Source organism: Sturnus vulgaris, chromosome 3 (assembly GCF_052056855.1).
Source record: "Sturnus vulgaris isolate bStuVul1 chromosome 3, bStuVul1.hap1, whole genome shotgun sequence".
NCBI classification, from domain to species: Eukaryota; Metazoa; Chordata; class Aves; order Passeriformes; family Sturnidae; genus Sturnus; species Sturnus vulgaris.
The window spans coordinates 95,178,362-95,200,370 of NC_142245.1; the positions used below are offsets into that span (position 1 = coordinate 95,178,362).

At 37.1% G+C, this 22,009-nt stretch overlaps 1 protein-coding gene and 1 long non-coding RNA gene across 5 annotated transcripts in view; one reads left to right on the forward strand and one right to left on the reverse strand.

Annotated features, from left to right (window-relative positions):
• Positions 1-22,009, reverse strand: part of DLGAP2 (DLG associated protein 2) — a 454,715-nt gene that overhangs the window by 353,985 nt on the left and 78,721 nt on the right. The window lies entirely within an intron of this gene.
• LOC148224488 (uncharacterized) lies at positions 1,653-21,826 on the forward strand. Its single transcript, XR_015802689.1, has 5 exons — positions 1,653-1,835; positions 3,997-4,112; positions 13,546-13,700; positions 16,775-16,827; positions 18,882-21,826. It is a non-coding gene; the product is annotated as an uncharacterized LOC148224488 (long non-coding RNA).

Genomic DNA, 22,009 nt, shown 5'->3' on the forward strand with positions numbered 1-22,009 from the left:
CTTGAAAAAAATTTTTAGAGCCTCTAATCTTTATAGAGTAGGGTTACTGTCAGCTCCATTTGCCTTTTTAAACATGAAGTGCAAAGATTGCTTTGTAAACATGAAGACATGAGATGTGTGTGAAACCACTGAGAAGGAAAAAGAATTCAGGGCATATGAGCTTCTTGGTCACATATTTAGAATTTTCTTGAAAGACTCAAATGCTCATATTCGAGCAATATATGTTATTATTATTACTATTATAGTTATTATTATTAATATTATTATTATTAGGTGTGTATAGGATTGCCAAGAGGTTTTGACGTGTTCTTCCAGGCACTAAGTTTTCTACACAGATATACGACTTCTCAAGCAGCCTTTCTAGTACAATGTGAGCATGAAGGCAAGAATATATATAATTTACTGCCTTGACCCAAACATTTTAAGCCTTTCTTTTCTTTGGTTAACTCAGATTACTACTCAGAAATGTTTCTTAAAAAAAAAAGTGTCTTTTCAGTAATAATAATCAAGCTAAGAAACTGGGTTCAAAGTACATCTTGTTTCCAGGGAACACCAGTATTGAGTGCAATGGGAAGTTCAGAGGTAGAGACTCAAACTTCCTCAGCAAGGAGTGAACCTGGATTGAGGAGCCTGAGGAAGAGGGGCAGAGGAGGAAGTAAATAGCACCAAAGTGGAGAACCAGAGCTGTGACAGGCTGGAAATGAGACAGACAGGATAAACCTGATCATCATCAGGAATTTAGGATACTCAGCATCATTATTCTTCTACTTTCACAGCAAGAACTTCTGAATCCAGCTCATAGACAGACCTGTTGTTATTCAGCCCAGCCCACAGGCCATTCACAGCCTTCCCCAATATCCCTGTTCTTTACACAAAGGTCTGTGCCACATCAACACCCCCAAACAAAACTCACCAAGGCTGTAGGGTAAACATGCACAACCTGTCCACACAATTCTCTGGACAATTCTCTTTCCTCCAAAGTGAGAGTGGCTGCCTCCAAGAAGCTGTTGGTAGGTTCCATCCTTAACCTCAGCTACCACTTGTCCTTGTTCAGGAATTGCCTGAGACACAGATAGTTTTGGCCCTAAGCAAAAACTGCAATGGAAAAAGCCCTCTATGTTAACAATTCAACAACATGGAAAACATTAAAATCTGTGGATTGGACAATAGCAATATCTCTGGATCTATGGATTATATTAGGATGTTTGCAATGCATGTTTTTGTTTGCTAGTACAGAAGTAGCCTAGGTCCTACAGCCTGATTTAGAACATATCTGTAATTTCTAATTTTAAAGGGGAAAAGAAGGAAAAGATGATGGAAAAGGAAATGGGAAAGTAAGAAAAAGGAAGGAGAAAAGATCAGAGAAGCAACAAAATGAATCAAAAATGAATCAACACAAAATCTTTATAAAAATGCACTATGCAGTGGAACCTGTGCATACTCTAAGATGAAGAAAAGCTCATCTCAAACGGCTGTGAGGGACACAATATGTGGCTACTGGCCCTATAAAAACGAAAATCCCAAAGTCTTTAAAAATCCCAAATTCTGGATCAAATAAAATACTTCTTTCGTTGTTAATTTGGACACATTGCTATTTGGAATTAAATCTGAGAGACAGTACATAAAGAGATAAATCAGCTTTGGATCTAGTGAGTAATATCTGAAAAAAAAAAAGTTTTGTCTTTATTTTGAATAGCTCTCTGTCAATACCTGACACTGCAGATTGCTGGGAGCTGGAACAATATTGCTGAGAGGCAGCTCTGCACCACAACATTTGACCACTTTGGTCTTGCGGGACTTGAAGCTGCACAGCTGGGAATTAATACACATTAAAAGTGAGTTTTATGCTGGATTGGTTCTTTGCTCCCCTCTTGTATGTGCTTGCACAGATGTTTCCATGACCTTTACAGTGGGGGAATGTAGGATCATCAGCCCAGCTCAGGACTGTCTCTTCTCATGTTGGCATTGATGTAAATCACTTTGGGAGGATCTAAATCACATGGTCTGTCAGCCAATCCCCTCTCAAAAGTGCCCTTATGGAGGCAGCTCTAGCAGTGTCAGCCCACTTTGTGGTGCTGTCACCAGTGCATTTGTAAAAACATTAATTAGAGTAACCAGAAGGTGCAGAAAACCTTTGGGAGATACCACGATACGAAAGAAAACAATACTTCAATCTCTGTCTTGCTTAATTACTCACTTTTGGATTATAAAATCTCTACTGAAATAAGATATTATCACAGGCCAGAATTAGTACTATGGGAGATAAGGTTATGACTGAACATGAGTAATTCAAAACACATCGTGCTTTCAGATTACCCTCCAAAAAGGGGATTGCAGCCCCAAATTGCCTTCCTCCTGCCCCACTCAGCATAGAGAGACAGCTCAGTTTTGGTAAGGTGTGGCCCTATCCTCCAAAAGGGCAGTTTCTTACTGCTGTAGTGCTTCTGCAGCACAGCCCACAGCTAATTACTGCCCCATCAGTTTCCAAAATGTTCCCTATCCATCTTACCCATTCTTTTCACCATCTATTGTCAGGAGCTTTACATATTTGAGAGCATAATCTTCCTTTACTTACTATTTGTTTTTATTATTATTGTACCATTATAATCTCATTATAGCCTTTTCCAGTTTCAATTATTGTATTTATTTTTTATGTGAGTCACTGTAATTGCTTTTAGTTTTTAATAATGTTTAAAATTTTCACTCTCCAAAGCACACGTTATTATTCCCATTATAAAATTCAGTTAAAAGGTTGTCAATAGTCTTGGTTTGCACTGGTCTTGAATTGATCTCTTTGCCATGCATGATACAATAACCCTGCCTTGCCGATGCCTCCAGCCTACAAAGGTAGATTCACTTTTAAACGACAGGCTCATCAGAATATTAGAACTCATTGGAAAACTGGAATTCATGCTAGTGTGGAAGAGAAATATTTTATAAAGCCCTTAAAGCCTAGAAACATTGAAAAATTATTCTCCAATCCATCCAACTGTGGGAATTACTGAATTTTCTACTCTGGGTGTGATTTGTAAAACAAAACTTTTTTGACAGGACTCTGAACTTCTGTAACAGAATGACTATTAAGCTTACAAAACTTAATCACTTCAATGAAGTGTGATAAAGTAATCCACCTCTGACAGAAAATTAGAAGACATTCTCCTAATTTCCTGATTATTTCTCTCAAATGTGAGATTAAGTGTATATCCACCAATCATGCACACATGTCCAAATAAATTAAGTAAATAAGATCTGAAAATAAATCCTGGTATGTTTTCCTGCAGAGAAGTCCTGTAATCTCTCAGGAACCCACTTAAAACCAGTGCAGCTTTACTTGTTTGCATGACTTGTCCATGAGAAATGTTTCCAAAAGAGTTGATTCAAATTATAGTGATGCAGTTTTTAAGTTACCAGAGATATCTTTTTATCCCATTACATTAAATTAATTTACGCATTACTAATTTACCAGGATGGATGTTTTCCTAGAAACAGAACTAAATGCAATGATACTGTAATAATGAGCACTTCCCTTTTTCAAACAGGTTTGGAACCTGAATCTATCAGTAATTTGGCAAGAGCCTGAGCCCTTTATCCACAAACATTATTTAAATATGTGCACAAGACCCACTGTAACAATGGCAGAACTTTCATCTGCAACAGTAAAAATACTGCACTCTGCTCAGGAAACACTTTTCAATACTTTTGAGAAACATGTCTCAGCATTTAGTCCCAGGCAAATCACATTCATTGTACATGTAATATTTGCATACTTTTAAAATTTGACAGAATTCAGTGCAAAATTAGATTAGAAAATGTTTTGAATATTTTGTGGTGCAGAGTCACTAGAAGTGGGCAAAGATGTATCTAGAGGATGGGTGTACTCCTCAGCAAGGCACAGCTTGACAATCCTGTTAATCCTCATTGCAATTCAGAATTGCTGCTATGAAATTGCTCTTCAGCTTGTTCATCTGCATAACAAGTGATCTCTGATCATTTCAGAGCCAGAAAGATCCATCCATGATAATATCAAGATAAAAGCTCTGATGTTACAGACAGCTGGGAATAAGAAGGCAATTTAAGTGCAATCTTCAGAATATGCAAGCTACATTATACAGGTAACAGGATTTGATGAAGAAACCATTTCAGCCTGCTCCTGAATCCCTTAATTACCAGAAAAGCAACCTACATACAGTTCATTGTTTCCCAAAAACCTAGAAAATATCATGAAATCTTCTAGTTTAGTCACCATTTCTCCACAGTCATCTAGATTTTACACAAAACCTCCAGTCAACTTGGTTGTCTGAATCATGACCTTTTAAAGAGGCACACATTGGGTGTGTGTTGTGGTTGTATTGACAGCAGCCTCTGCACCTTGGCCACTGAAACACCAATGCCCAGAAAAAAAATTACACGATAAGAGTGAAAAAATTCTGTAGATAAAATAAAGAGAGGGAAAAGAGAATTTGGATTTTTTTCTTCATTTAGTGCTACAGCTAGTTTTATATTTAGCAAAATTGGCAAACAGCAATTACAGTCTTAAAGGTCATCAGTTCATCCCCCCTGCTAGGCAAGTAAATAAGCAAAGTGGCCCAGATGAAGACTTTTACATCTACCCGAAGTGCATTATCAAGGTATTTGAATGACAAGTGCCCTGCAAATTCCCATAAACCAAAGTCAGAAAATCTAAGAAGGTTAGTGTTCCAAAGGGCTATAATTTGGTTTGGTATGTGGTGCATGTCTCATGTATATTCTAGAAGCACACCTCTGACTCAACAAGCTGGGCCTCTTGAGCTGAAAAGGTCAATCCAAAACTCCTCAGGTATGACAGGTATGAGACAAAACAGATATGAATGGGAGCTGGTCAGAGATGATGTTTCTGCTATGGGAAATAAGCTTCACCAGCCATTTCTACCTCCATTTTCACTATAGCAAAAAATTGCCTTATTTGTAGTGGTCTTGTTCTACTTTTCTCTGACAATTTGAAGAACATTTTGTTTGATGATGTTTTCACTCAGGACTGATCTGTTTCAGCTGAAATGCACCTCTGCTTCTGAAGAGCCAAAAATCAAAATGAGTCTGACAAGGCATTTTACCCAGATCTTAAGGGATTTTTTCCTCTTTTTCGCATGCCTGTGTGTTCTTCCAAGGTCATTTAACATAGACAAACAAGAAAACTGTCATGTATTAATATCAAGAACACCACTGTAATGCTGAAACCCTTTGCCTGTTCCCTAGTCCTCTGTTTAATACTCAGTAGTTGAGCCCTTCAACTCCGAGAATGACCCTAAACCAGTGTTGCATCCTATGTCCAGCACCAGAGAATAGAAAGAGCTGAAATTTCCAAGAAGACATTCTTTGCAATTCTAGTTTTATGACCTTCTTTTCTTGGTCTTAATCGGCCAGTTAATTTTTCCCTAAACCAAATATCCATTCAGCTTTGTGGACATGAATGAGATTAATTTATACCTACATTCTAGTCATGGTGTTCTAATTGTTTGTTTCTGATACAAGTTTTAGAAGATTTCCTTTTTTTATATATATCTATTTACTTCCAGTTGAGTGCTGAATTGGGCTGAGCCTTGTTCCATTACTTCACAGCCATTCTAACAACAATCTCTTTTCACTGCCATCACAACAACCTTTGAGATCTGTCTTTCAAGCAGTATCTAGCCCATAACTCTGCTATAATGTTTTTAAAATCATCTACATCAAGTCAGGAAGCTTGCACCACTCGATATAATTCGGCCAAAATTAACTGAAACCTTGAAGAAAACTTCTGCATCCCTGGAAATATTCAAGGCCAGGTTGGATGGAGCTTGGAACAACTTAGTCTAGTGGAAGGGTCCCTACCTATGCCAGGGGGTTTGGAACTACAGGACCTTCAAGGTCCTTTCCAACCCAAGCCATTCTGTGATTCTATGACAAGACCTACCATCATTTAAAAATGTGAAAACCCATTACAGAGTCTAAACCTGTAACTACTTAGTAACCAAAAATATTAGACATAATTCGGGTTCTATATAAAATGAACCAAATTTGCTACTGAAGCAATCCCGATGGTTACTTTGAATATTGGTATAATACTGACACACTTAAAGAGTTTTCATAGAATCATAGAATGGTTTGAGTTGGAAGGAGCCTTAAAGATCATCTAGTTTCATCTAGTTCCATCCCCCCTGCCATGTATAGGAAAGTTTTCTCAGCTGTCCTTGAATTATTCTGGTATAAACAATGAACCAGAAAACTTTCCAAACCAGCTGTTTTACACACTTAGGTATAAATGACCTGACTCTGCAGATACTTATGTCATTCGTAGATACCACTGTCACAGAAAAACTACTGACTTGCATAACACAAGGCCTTACACCTTAAAAGTAGAATACAGAATATAAATATTTATTGAAACCCTCTGATTTCTTTTATAATCAGTACTGTAATTTTCCCCAACCACAATGGGCTTACTCCTCTGCTATAATTTTTTTTTTTTTTTGGTTCTAAGATGTCTAAAATCCTCCATTAAACTTCATTCTGCCAATTTTCACTATATTTTTCACTACTGTCTCCGAGGGAAGACACTTTTATGTGCTTTGCTGTATCAGGTCCTCATAAAGAAAGGCGTCAGACCTACAGAAGCTTTTCTCTCTCATGATGGAAAGCCCAGGTGCCAGTTCCATATCATTTTCGTGTACAGAGCCATATTTGTAAATAATTGTTACATTTTTTAGACAACTTGAGGTGATCTGGAGGAAAGACAAACTCATTGAACTCTAAAATATTATATTATTAGGTTCCCCAGAACCATTAGTGAATATCCCAGGCAGAAGATAAAGGTATTTTTGAATTGCAAACAAATAGTCAGTCATAAAATAAAAGGAGGAAAAAAAAAAGGAGCAAATGCTTCCAAATACCTCAAGAAGGTAGAGTTCAGCTTTAGTTTCTTCAGACAGCTTAATTAAAAAAAAAAATTAACTAGCACACACAGGTTTAAAAAAAAATTGATTATGTTTTACTATTAAGAAATTTAAAGGGGAAAAAATACCTAGATGGAAGGCAAGTTATGCAGCCTTTGCTAGATGCATACATACCCTTTAATTCATTTGAATAAAATACTTGATGTTGAAAATCATTATTTCAGCAATATGTCTAACCACACTTCTTTATTTTGCATAACATGAGAAAACAGGCACTTAACTGCTACAGATTTACTTCCCACTGTGTAATCTGAATGTGAGCATATTAAATGAAGAACACTTAATATTGAAAATAAGGATTATCACTGGGATGGCAGTTGTTCCATAAATATATACCAATACAAAATACAGAAATGGTCAGGGGTCACTGTTGCCAGTTAACTCATATTTTAGTATGATTTACTTATTGGCTGTTGAATATTGTAAATGCATCCCAAAGTCAATATCTGTAACATCAATGAAGCTATCCTGTTAATAATTTCAAGGCTAAAATTAATGAAAGTAGGCTGAATGTTTTTCTTAGCTGAATGTTTTTCTGCAAAGATCACCTCTAAATGAATCAGTAGAATGAACTAGATACTACATTTAAGGAGATATACAGAAATGAGAATACTTTTTAAAGTGCTGAATTTACTGCAGATGGAGGAATGGGAGAAGGAAAGAATGGAGGACAAGAATATATTTAAGAAGTTATCATGCCTTAATTCCTATTTAAATGAAAGACAATCCACAGCTGTATACATTAATTGACTTCTTAAAACTGAGCTTTTAAATGATGATTTCCTTTTTTGCTTCCAATTCACAAAGATTAAGCAGGATTATCTCACTGTGGCTGTTGTGTTGGCCTATGTCATTTGCTTTTCAACTAATATCAGAAACAGAGGCAAATGTTTAATTTTTTTTTTTAATTTGGTTTAAGAATAACTACGGGACAAACATCCTTGTTATCTAGGAATAGTGATCACATTTTCTTACCTCTATAAGAAGAAACTTCAATGCAGTCACATCACACTTAAAGAAAAAAATAGTACAAATCCAGATTCACTTTTTCCACAAGAGGTTTAGAAAATAAGTGGTTAAAGGGCCAAGAAACTATTTTAACATATTTTCTTGGAAAAGAGAAGGCTCAAATCAAGGGCACTAGGTCCCAGGTACATAAAATAGGTAAAAAATAGGCAAAAACAGGTAAAAATCAAATATTCTCTATATCCATGGTGGATCAAACAATAATATTAAGTTTAAAGTTGCAACATGGTATATTTAGTCTGAAATATTTTGCACAATATCTAATAGTAAGACTAATCAAATGCAGACCTACTTTGCTTCAGAAAGTTGTGGAACCTGTCACAGGCTGCACAAGCATCAGGAATTACCTCCAGGCAGGCATGAATAGAGCTTGCATTGGATAAGGGGAAGAGACTGTCCAAAGTTCAAATCTAGACCTTCTAGACCTATAGCTCTTCTCTGATTATCTGAATGATTTAAATAAAACTGTGGCCATCACATCAAATAGATATAATTAGAATGAAAAATGCAGTTTTCTACTGAATTAAACAATATACCTTCAGGCAAAATTCTTGCACATATCACATTCTCCAAAATCACTGTAAAATTATTTCATTACACTACATGTAAAATTAGTAATTCCATAAGAAATTGTGTTTATAGGCAGATGTGTTTTGTAACACAAAGATATCTTTGTGTTAAAAGTTACCATCCATTAGGAAGATATTAAATGTGACAATGTAAAACATGCTTATGAAGAGACAGAGACACTACTCAACTGTACCAGAGATCCTAGATTATGGAAAACCCTCACCATCATCATCTAAGAATTCAGAGGAAAACCAATTCAGAATACCTGGAAAGGAAAAATTTTTCTAAAAAAACAAATCCCTGGCAATAGCAATCAGTTGTGTTAGGGAAGACATGCTGTTTGTGGGAGTCTGGAAACTCAGTCTAAAGAGCAACAACACTGTGCTGTGACTGCCCTGCCTTCACCTTGGCTGGCCACAGTGCAAGTAGAAAAGACAGTGAAGCTAAAAAAATGGAATGAAAATTCCATCTTTAACTTCATCACCTATCAAAAAATTAAAAAAAACCCTCAAATCAATATACAGCAGCAACTACAACAAAAAAAAGAGAACCCATATCTTCATTTCTGCTGAAAAATTAGCTCACTCTTGGCACTTCCATACAATCCTATCCACATGGCAAGAGATAAAATTCAAAAATGAATGTGCTGTGCACACATGCCCAATACTAGGAGGAAGAAGAGGGGAAAGAAAAACCAAAGTATTTTTACTGCAAACTAAACCTCCTGGGCTCTCCTAGATAGCTCAGTGTTAAGTCAACATCAGATTTCTTGATTGAGGAAAGAAATATTTATGCTGCAGTATTTATACCTTAGCCAAAAGCTCCAACAGGAAGGCAACGAAATTCAAGTTAAATAACGACACAGTTTTGTAGGAAGCCATATGTCTTCTATAATGCCAAACAAAGATGCTCTGAATTTTACAGCCAAGCATTACACAACATCAAAAAGCTAAGAATCTGCTAGCCCGAAAGACTAGATTAATCAAGAAGAAGTATAGTGAATAGCAACCTGTTTCTTATATAATTAAAAAAAAGAAAAAAGGCAGAAAAAATTTCACATAAGTTGAAAAGAACTAAATTAAAAGATCAAAAAACTGCAGCAAAACTAGAGAGACAATAACAAAAAATCCTACAGAGAACTGCAAAACATTAGGCATGAGAATCACCAAAATATCTAACAAAGTGATAAAGCTGTCAAATTATTTTAAAAGGATGAAAATAACTACCAACAATGAAGAAGATTTGAGTTATTTGCTATAGTTATGAAAGGTCCTAAGGAAAAAGAAATCAAAGAAATCAGTGAATATATGTGTGATCTGTAATGCTCTTGAATTACAGCTAAAAAAAAATCAAAATTATGAAATGGCATAGGATGTCTTCCTCAAGGGCTTAAAAATGGAATCTCAAAAGAAGAAAGATGACCACAGCCTCCTCATATAAATTACTGGAGTAAAGAAGTTGGAGACCAGCAGCAACTATCACTTGCAATGGTTTCCAACAGAGTAATATCATCAGGCCTACAAGGTTGACATTTAGAAGATGTCAACCTTAAGGCCGAAATCTGCCTTCCAATATGAAGGTGAACCTCATGACAATTGGAAGGACAAGCAATCAAATCTATCTCAGAGTTTACCCCTTCTTGAATTTTAGTTCAAATAACAATTATAACCAAAATCAAATAGATTAAAAATGGTTTCGATTGGAAAGGATCTTCAAAAATCATGCAGTCCAAACCCCTCTGCCATAGGCAGGAATATCTTTCACTAGATCAAGTTGTACAAGAAGCCCAATCCAGCCTAATTTTGAGCACTTCCAATGATGGGTCATCCACCACGTATCTTCTGCCAGTGCCTCACCACGTTCATTGTAAACAAATTCTTGCTTATGTCCAATCCAAAACTACTCTTTTCAGTTTAAAACAAATGCCCAATGCTCACTTCAGGCCTAGGTAAAAAGTGTTTCTCTGTCTTTCTATAAGCCCCCTTTATAAGTTGAATGATGTAGGGTGTAATCTATCTCTTTTCAAGTAAACACTAGAAATGGAAAAACAATTATAATGAAGGCTATTAGTCCTTCAAAAATCTCTGCCTGTGCATGCTGATGTGCCTTCATTTGCATCTTGAGTTGATTGTTATGGAAAAGCACAGGAAGGTCCCTCATGGAGCCAGTGTCACTGAAGCACTAAAAAGTATCTCAAGGGCCCCTGTCACACCTGATGCCCTGCCTAAAGAAGCTTTCTTCTGGATGATACCAAGACACTTGTGTTTGCACACAAAGAAGTAGATGCCTTAAGCACCATCTAACAGCCTACTTCTTACTGAACATCAAAGTAATTTTTTGTCTTTAGGAGCACCATTCATCACCATTGTATCCAAAATCCAAAATTCAGATAGATTATCTCAGACCCTCTTGCAGTAATGATATTCATAATGCTGCTAAAGAGTCTGAAAAGAAAAGCCTAAAAATTGGGGTTTTGCATTACCAGGAGTATATCAAGGCTTTGAGTGATGATTTGAGTGTGTTTCTTTGGATCAGCAGCTTTCCTTACTAGGACACCCATTGCCATCAGTTTCTCTAAAGCCTTTTTAGAAGTGACTGCCGTTAAGTAAAGTTACCAACTGATTTAGTTAGATATTTTACTTAGCAGGTCTTCAATGAAACAAGCATCATAAGGTTTTCATAGAAAAGAAAAAGCATTTTCTTATGCTATGGTAGTTCTTTAAGTTGCTAAAGTGTATTTAACCTTAGAAACTGGAGCAAAGGTGACTGCCTCATTGCCACCTTGGAGCCCAGGGGAAAATTTCAGAGTAAATTCCAAGCTCTTCAGCACATGAAAACCAAGCAGGCTTCTCCATTCCTAACCTTGGATATTTATGCTTTGACTTTTCACTTCCCATAAACCATTCAAGAAGTATAGCATAGGCATAGTATTTATTGGCTCATTTGAACAATTTATTCAGTTTTAATCTTTGAAAACCTCCTTACCCTTTTCAGCATGGTTAGTCACCTTGAAACTGGTATCACAGAAGGAAGGTTCTAAAACAGAAGGCAAGATCAGCAATCAAGCAGGGATTTTTTTGTATCATCAGTGAGAATGAAGTCTGCCACCCCAACTCAAGCTCCCTATGTTGGCACATGCCTTCAGGACACATGTTCCTCAGTGCTGCAGGGGATGCACTGCCTGCTTCTGCCTGCAAACTGCCAGTGTTCCCAGCCAGAGCAGGGGGGAAGAGGTCAGGCTCCTCACTGTGTGGCTGTGTTTGGTGCTCTAGAATGTACAGAGAACTTTTTGATGAGTAAAATACTTCAAGACTGCAGTTGGGCATGGTTCAGGCAGATGACACTCCACTTTGTGAGGTGCAACTTGCTCCACAAAACGCTAAGTTTAATTCTTAGACAGAAGGCTGTACCTTTCCAGCTATTCCCCAAAAGACCATGCCACACAAGCACGTTCAAAAGAATCAAAGGCAAAAGAAGCTTTTAGTTTCTGCTTTAGCTAGCAACAAGTGTACTTCTACACTTAGATTTTCCTAATTCTGAAGCACTTCATGTAAGCACTCACTGAGCTAAGCAAATATTAGCAGCAGCAACCACTGGCACATACCAACTCACTATTGTGTTAGGAAAATGATTTAAGAGCAAGTAAAAGCCCTCAAAGCTAGAAGATAAGTCTTCAGTGAAAATTAAATAGATACTTTACTGTTTGAATGGTTAAATGAACAATGCCTGTCACCAGACAAATTTGGACAGATATTAATGAAATTAATGTCCTGCTAAGGGGAAGCTTCTAATACAGTGCATTTGTTTACTGTGTCTTATCAGTATTACAGTTTCCATAGAAACAGGAGAGAGAAAATTTTAGCACTGGGCAACAAATTCTAATGATCTTTAGTAAAGAATCATTATATATATTTAGTGCAAATGCAATACATCAGAAAGATTTACATCCAGGTATATGAAGCATTGATCACTAGTCCTAATGGACAGATGCCCATGGCTGTAGATGATTTCCAAGTCTTTATGGTAAAGAAAGAAAGGACACATCTCATAACACATGGTATTAACAGTCTATGCCATGCTGATCCTTCCTCTTCAGCTTTTCAATTTTGTATTGCTTCCTCCAACTGCCCTCCAAATTAGAAGGAAAGCAAAAAGTATGGAAGCATTTTCAATATATACATGCCTTTTCCTGAAACTTATCCCTTACATTTATAATCACCTGCAGCTTAACCATGATGTAATTTCTTATGCCTTGTGGGCTGATTTCTGTGAGTCATAATTTCCAAATATATTTGTGAAGGTGGTTCATGAATTAAACTTCTGTCAGCTGAAGCCCCCAGCATTGTTCTGCCCATGTTCAGTATGGAGGCTCATGGCTCACAAGTTTTAATGGTACAGTACAGAGGATCAGTCCTTGGTTTATAAAGGACATTCAAGAAGTCATTACATAAGGTAAGATAAACTGCAAATGCCCCCATGGCTTTTTGTCATCCCATCACTATTCTTTGGTAAGTTTAGGTTTCCTATATATACCACTGAAAAATTTGCAGATGATTCATCCCCAGGATTTGCTGTCAAATGAGCACAGTTTTGAGTTATGCTTCTCACAGTTTCCCTGGTACTGTACTCTGACCCTCCCTTCTTCCCTGATTTTAAGCTGTGTCTAGATAAGACCTGGGGAATTCTGGGAAACCAACTTTGGCCAACTACATATTCAAAGTCTCTCACTTAAGCATTTAACTACCTAAGTCCAGCAAACCAACATATTTTAATGAAATTAATACAACCTACAAGTGACAACATTCATCTAATCCTGTACAATGATTTTCACAAGATATACTGAAATATCAGCCTCCTTTATGGTGAAACATCTTCACTTTCTCTGCTTTTTCCCTGTCCCAATGATCCTTGTGTCAAGAAGGATAAGCTAATGTGTTTTTGCTGTTCCCAAACTCTTCCCTTGCTTTTCCCTGCCTAACAGCATCGCTCCTCTTGGCTGGCAGATTGGGAGAGATTCTCTGGAAGTACAGCTGGTGCCTTAACCAATGCACTGTCATACTGAGACGACTAAACCACACGCGTGGAAACATTTGCTGCCGTTTAATCTCAAGTGCAGAGGGTGCAGCACTGCCTCTGGTAATATACTTCTACAATAAGCACCACTAATGGCTTTGGGGATCATATGCATTATTGATGCAGAAATGTTTGATATTTCCCATTGTGACAGAAAGGAGACAAGTGGTTAAATTGCTTCCTGTTGTGCATGACTGTAGACATTAACAGCTGTTATTTATAGCTCCTATAGTATCCCAAAAGGCAGAACTACGTCATACACCGTTACTACAAATAAAATCATTCTAGCAAAGTAAACCATTTTAAACATAGACAACATCGCTGTAGAATGGGAAGCATGAACAGCTCAGATGTTTTGATAACAAAATGTATGTGTTAGTACTCCCACCCAACCAACTAATACAAGAAGATTTAGAAATGACTTTAGAAAAACTGTACATTAATAAAGTCAGCTGAAAGAAAAAAAGGTACATCTGGAAAAACTGTCTACTTGTACATTAGTGGAAGGGGGATGGCCTTTTCTGGAAAATGCACTAGAAGGAGAGCTCTGATGGTTTTAATCATGGAGGTGCTTGCATGCTAGATCTCTTATAAACTGTTATTCTACCCTAGGCAGTTAAATACTAGTCCAAAACATGAGGCAGACTATTCCAAATTAAGAAGCATGCCTTAGAGCAGGCAAAGATTGTTCAGGCATCTTATGAAAATAAAAGTTATCTAACACTGTGAGCATCTTAGATACAGAACCCATTTCCCCTTACTTTCCCACTCTTCTAGTAAAAAGGGATGGGAGGAGTGGGAGGTAGGTGAAGAAGGACAAAATAAAGCAAACAAGAGTTTCATAAAACTTAAGATTTATTTTAAGAAGTTAGCAATGTGAGTTCTAGTCCTTACTTTTTCTAACTTACATTCTTTTTTCAATTAAAATTTCATGATAAATTCCATTATTCCCACAAACCTGAAAAAAAAATGTTTAGCTTTTCAATACATTGAAGAACTTCCACCAAATTAGAGGATTGTAATAGAAATGATGTGAATCTGGAATAAAAGACTGGTGGTCATTTCCAGTGCTGTTTTGATTGCTTACTCCTCTCAGGACTGGGTGTCTTCAAAGCTCAGGAACAGATATCATTTTAAGATTACAATCTACTTACATAGTTTAATTGCAATTTAAGGGAAAAAGGAATATAATTAAAATGTTTTGAAAAATGTATCAAATAAAACGTCTATTTCTTCTATACTTTGCACAACTGACTTATGTATGACTAATGCATACCAGCCAAGAGTCTGCTTCATGCTTCAGAGGTGCCTCAACATAGCTGGAGAGGCAGGAAGCTGCTGAAGCAAGGAATGCAGATACTTTTGTGTAGGCATCCCTGAGAGCTTTAAAAAGTAAAGGAATAGGATTTTTTGGCCCACAGTCAAATTTCTCTAAGGGTAATGAAATATCAGTGTGGTCTACTGAACCCACATAAAACCAATTAATTCAAGAGTCATTCAGCATTATAGCTATACTCCTCTGAGACCTATAAGAATTCCCTGCGCTCCTCGTCATTAACTTATAGTTGTTCTAGAAAAACATACTAACATTTTTCCTTACTCACTGTATGAGTAGAGATGTCTGTATTTTGATTTCTCTGCTGAATTACACACTCTTTACCTCTACCCACACACTGCTCTATGTTGGCCAAGACACACCTTTTGGCAGTAAGCCTCAGAACCATGTTGCTCCACAAGAGAGTGCCCGTGTACAGGTACACTCACACACTCAGAGCCCCTCAGTCCACGTGATTTTCATACTGGGCAACTGTTTCACAAATAGATGGAAGCATGAAAAAATAAAAACTCCAAACTGTGGCTTATAGAAATCAGTTACTGTACATGCAGCTTTCATTTATCAAGACTTACATTATTAACATGGCCAGTTAACAGAGCTGCCTGCACTTTCTGTGTCTGATGATGCACAGTTCTCTTTTCCTTCAGCAGCTGAGCTGTACATACTGGAATGCTTTACAAAACATTTCAGAAGTAAAGGTCAGGTAAGCTTTCTTGAAAGGGACGCTGTTTTCTGGAGAGAATTTCCTTCCTACACACTTTTAGCTAGCAGGACACTTGTGATGCTAGGCAAAGAGACTGTAAACACACATGACCACGTGTGCCTCTAGAATTAAGCCTCACCAAGTCAGAATTCTTTCTTCAGTCCATTTCCCCATACACAAGTGGGTGAGACTGTTGGGAAAGTGCTGTTTTACAGCTAAGGGTTTATACCCAGTCCCGAGAGCACAGGGGTCAGGCAACACTTGCCTTTCATGGGAGAGTTATCAATCTTGAAACATTTAACATGACATCTAAACATCACTGAAATATTTCGTTCAGTGTTTTGGTTTTAGGACTGAAGGGTGAAGCAAAACTGTGACTTCTCATAACAGTCATAAGAGTGGAAAAACATCTCCCTGGATGAGCTAGTGGTAGTAGAGGACCTGGAATCCCAAAAAAGTCTTTGTACTATGCTTGCAACCAACCAGGACACCATGCACAGACTGAAGCACCAACGCTGTGTGCTGTGATCATTCTTTTTAAACCACAAGCAGGATGGCACAGAGATCTATGCCAGCTGGAGCCTTAAAACATTTTTATGCTCACACGTATCCAGAATTTTCTAGGCTGTCCAATTATTTTAAGTGGACTAATTAATATGTGTTGATTAGTTTTATAGACGTCTTGATACTGAAGTCTGAGGTCCTACTGGTCTTGAGTTAATAGACCTGGCCTCTTTGAAGCATGATTCTAGCCCAAACTGCCTACATTTTTGCTCTCATGGAGACCAAATTTTAGTGGATCAAGGTGAACAATCCTAGGTACATATAGGTCCAATAAGATAAGGCAGTCTTCTGGCTAGTTTGAGATGGAAAGTGTATAGCTCCTTATTCTAGGTAAGGAGATCTAGCAGTAATAAGTTTAAAATGGCCACTGGGTATTACCACACATCCTGTCATCAGTTTATTCTTTCCCAGTCCAGTTCAGTTCTTCCTTCTTCATCCTCTTCTGGTGATCTCCAACACCTCTACAAAGTCATGGTAACAGGTATTGCTTGTTACTGTTCCAATAATTACTTTTATTTATTTTTGTATTTGCAGAAGCTGGCATCATATGCCTATCCAACTAAAAGCAAAACAACCTTGACACCAAGGTAAGAGAACTTCCGGATTAACTAGGAGATTAAGAAAATACTTATTCTTCCTTTATTTTCTCCCCTCTAATTCCCATTTCCATGGAAACTGGGCTGGAAAGTACCAGCAGGCAGCCTGCAGCTGAACATCTGAATGAGAATGCTCATGTTTAACTCAGCAAGCAGACAGCAGGTGAAATCTGCAGGAACTGTCTAAAATCTATAGCTACATCTTGAAAGCAAAAGGACAACTTCAGTTTCAGCAATGAATTTCTAAAGGGGATCATATATCACCTCAGTGAATATTCTTGTGTGGCAGCAGTTGATAATCTGATTTCGTCTTTGATAAAAGAGGATATAATAAGAAAAAAATCTTTATTACAATGGCAGAAGGCAAAAATTCATCACAATTAATTTGTTACTTCAAAATGTTCAGATGGAAGATAATATGCTAGTGAGTATGGTAAAGATATTTTTGTAACAGGACTTTGGCTTCTGAACACTATGCTGTAACTCCTTCTGTGGAATCAAACTGGCTGCTGTACAGTTCATACATACACATTGTCAGCCCAGTCATCTGGATGGCTCTTCTTACAAACATACATTGCATTTCAATAAATATATATATATACATAGATATAAAAATTAACTAGCAGGCAGCAGTGTATTTGCTAGTCATAAAACACATTGGTTTTGAGCACTAATTCACACTACTTGTATTTTAAAATCTAATAAGGCAACACAGTTGTAGTTAAAGAAAAAAAGCTATGTTAACTTCTTCATCCAATTTAGTAAATCTTAGTGGAGGAATTCTATTTAATACCAGCTTAGATTTTTCTTCTGCTTAATATTTGCTCTTCAAGCAACAGGAAGAAAAGCAAACAAGCAAAGGATGAAACAGTCCTGTCTTGGGTGGCACTTTACCCAATGAAGAGATTGGTTATTATTAAATTCCTGCTTTTGTATATAAAGCAATTACCACTCTCTCGAGAAGATATTACTCATTCTTTGCAGAAAGCAGAACATTGGTCACACTTTTTTTCAGTGCAATTTTAGGCAATGCAGTGGACAAAAGAGGATGATTATAATGAAGGATTTAACATCTTGCGTAAGTTCAATATCAGCACACAAGAGCTGACCTGAAAATGGGTTATATAGCAACTTGAGACAGCATCAATCTTTTTTTCCTTTTTTTTTCTTCTAATAGTGTAGCTCAAAGTTTAAGAGAGCTATTTACCAGAATCAAGTCAGCAAGATAGCTACAGATGCTCTTTATTGTACCTATGTTCTCCTTCAGGGTGAGGGGGAAATTCAAGATTAAGCGTCAAAGAATGAATCAGCCCAAGAAACTACTAGTGACTATTGACTCATTCTTTCCTTTGGGATCTTCAGTGGAGAAAATGAGTCCAAATTTGCAGCCCAACACATACCAAACTCATGGCTATGATGGAAAAGAATAGTATAAAAGCTGTTTGTGCAATTTCCTCACATGGTAGAAAACTAATAATTGTGTATCAAGAGCACAACAGAGACAGACAAAGCACACAGCTATCAGCATCTCTGCAGTGCAAGAATGTCCATTTAACAGCTGCAGCAATGTAAAAATCACACTGAGTGCCTTCTGTTAAGGAGTGCTATTATGTTTTACTTCGTCAAGTGTTATTTGTGCATACCTTGAGGATCATTTATTGTGCTAGATCATGATACAGGGACGTCTGGGATAAACAAAAATCAAACTCCAAATAATTCACTCTTCTGTTCTAAGACTGCTTAAACACAGAATACACAAAAGCATAAGCTTTCAGATATATTTCCTCTTTTTATTTGCATGAAATTTTCTACAGCTAAACAACTCCCATGTATTGCCTGAAGAATTCTATTTCAAGCAAGACTGGAAATAAAAACAAATTTTAAAAATACATACATTTAAATAAAAAGCAACCCACAGCAATATCCTTTGTACCAGCAGGGTACATTGACTTCTCTGTTTCAAATCAGCATTTCTGCCCCTCGATTTTTTGTTTTGTTTAGGAATGCCAAAACATATTGTATTTAATGGCTATCTTCATTTTTAGGGTAGCTCATGCTGCATGGACAGCTCTCTCATCCATTACCACATCCAAGAACATTACTAAGGGAGCGAGAGAGGAAGGACAGCCTTAGCATCTGCCTAAGGTTTACAAAAGTGATTCTCCAGTAATGGAAAGGTTGAAGATTTCCCAGTAACAGGGAATGGATCATTGCTGGGAAGTATTTAAAAGGGAATATGAGTTGACTGCATGTGTACACAGAGGGTGGTGGATGTCCATCAAAATGGGTGGGTTATTTCTCCCAGCTGGAGAGAAAGAAGGTTATACTTCAAGAAAATAAGCAAGCTGCTCCCCACCCGGTCATTAGCACATTCACACTGTTCCCCTTATGATCTTGTTACTAACACATGTACAGAGTATGTAGCTGCTTCTCTTCCAATTAACTTTATAACTGCTAATGCATCCCAGTTGTTGCTGTCTGGTTAGGAGATGGAAAGAAACTGAGAAGGGCCATCAGTACAGTTCTTACTGTATGGTTATGGCATATAAGATGGAAGTGTAGAATAAAAGTGTCTGGTTTGGATCTTTTGCTTCTTGAGTATTAGAATATGTGACAAATACAGTTTCTGGATACCAGCTAACATAATAACAACCACACATTGTGCCAGTGCATGGTATATGTACTTTTAATTAAGTAATGAAAATATCATTAATGGAAAGCCACAAATAAATTAACACTTAAGAATTGAAACATCACTGTCTGTTAGCAAAGCTTAATGCAAGCAACCTACTAGCTCTATTCAGTGTTTTATTTAGAGAATTAGATTTTGTAAAGGCTTTACATGTTTGAAAATTAATCGTTCTTTAACCTTTGAAACACCTAATCTCATTAAATATGTATCTTCTTCCAAAAGTGCATTGCTATGGGATGGCTGAATTACATTTTTATGCTCCCTTTTGAAAGTCTTTGCAGGATATATTTTTATAGCTAAGTTATAAATGCTGAGAATAACAGTTCATGGTAGAAGTACTAACACACCAGCACCACCAGAAGGAGATCACTGCTCCCATGTACCTACCCTTCCTTATACAGCTCTCTTCTCCAGTTTACAAATACAGAATACCAATACTGACAAAATGTGGTCACTTCAAACTCCTATACAGTGTAGGAAGGGAGAGTGAGACATGCAGTTTTCTAGAGTACAATCAGGATTTAGTTTTCTAGAGGTAATCAGGTATATATTATTTCTCTCTCTCAATTACAGGCTAATTGCATATCTTCCCCAAGAATCAAACTCAGGTCTGAAAGGCAGCCAGACAAAAGGATTGCATGGCAGCACTGGCCCCATCATTCCCAAGGGTTCATTTCTTTCCCTGGGGTGCAGCTCCAGTGCTGATAGCGTGGAAGAGTCTGGTCATGGGGGCACTCTTGAATGAGGAGCCCAAGAACACCAAGCTGCCTATGCTTGAACTGTTGAATGGCTATTAGTGAGAAACTGCTACTGCCTCTCTCCCTTTCACTCATCCTACTCCCTACAGCATCTTGTTTTTCCCTAATGGTTTTATCAGTCTCATTTATGGTTCTTCCCCTCTCTCTTCTTCTATTCCTCTACCTAGTCCATTTCTCTATTTATTAGAAATACCCAAGCCTGCACATTGCTCCATTCCTTCAAATGTCAACAGCTGAACACAAACAGACCTACAGCTCACAATCAGGTAATTTTTCTGGGCTCATTTTCTGAGAGTGGAGCTGGACAAGATTATGTATGGTGTATACATTTGAATGCAAATAGCACATTCCACATTTACAGAAATTTACTTGTTTTTAGTCTGGACTGGTTGATTTAGACCTAAAGTCTGACAAGACAAAGGTTCATTCATCTCTAACAGATACAATTAAACAAACTGCAATTCAGTCATTCTTTTACTCCAGAAAAGAGGTGAAAAATCCCCCATGTCCTGTCTGAACACTGTAAATGGAAGAAGTGGAGGAAAATGGAACACAGATTTCATTTACTTTGCACCTGCTGCAACTCCCCACTATATAGTAGGTAAGCATAACAAAAATACTGCAGCAGTCACAGAGACACGATCGAACTTACAGATATTTTCACCCATAAGTGTGCTTGAGTTGTACAGCAGCTGTTACATACCAAAGCCTTATAGATTTCCTCTTCAAAGAGTTCAAAATTTTCAAAACCAAATTTTAGATTAGCAAGTTCCTCCTTTCTTTCTTATGTCCACGTGAAGGCACTATTGCAGGTGACTGAGATTTTAGATAAATGGTGTTCTTGATACTGGTTATAATGGCATATTATACCCTCTCCAGATAAATGGTCAATCTTACTGCCCAGCTCCAGGCCATCACTTATGTAACTCTGGCTTTGATATCTACATGATACATTTCTATATAAGTTAAGAAGAGTTTGGTTGTCAATGTAATCTGGACCAAGTTCCTATATTACAAATAAAAGGAAAAATCATTGGCACAGGATAACAGCAAAGGAGCACACAGACTGGGCTGAGGTCATTACATCCAGCCTAATTTTCAGGAACTCTTGAAATTGTTATGAAGCCCAAAGTCTGTCTGCAATTTGCTCGCTAGTTATAAAATTTTGAATTCTTCCTGGAAGGGATGTGTTATTATCTGTCTTACTAGAGTACTTCTACCACATTCACAGTCTAAAATGGAAATCAGATTTTAAATTTCATTTGAACATTGGCAGGTAACCATAAATCCCACTACAGTTCAGCACAGTTGTCAAGTTCTCTCTGTAATTACCTTTAGTGCAAACTCTGCCTGAAATACAGGTAATAGCAAGCCAAGGAGCAAACTGGTTTATTTTAATGGTACCTACTGGGGGAAAGGGGTATGGAGATTTAAGAGATGACAGCAATCACATATATTCTATTAAGAATCTATAGCAAAAATGCTATATTTTTCTTTCTCCAAAATTAGTCTGTCAAATCATATCCAGAGTTGCATATGCAGTCACTTTCACTCAATTTATAGTGTTTCTGAAAGAATTTTAAAACTTATTTTAAAAGAAATTGTTTTTTCCTGTAATAAAAGAATGTAAAATTAAATCATGGCTTTCTTCTCTTCCAATATCGTTCTCATCAATTTATTTTTTCTTTCACAAACACATGACTTTAAGTTTCTTCCTGCACAA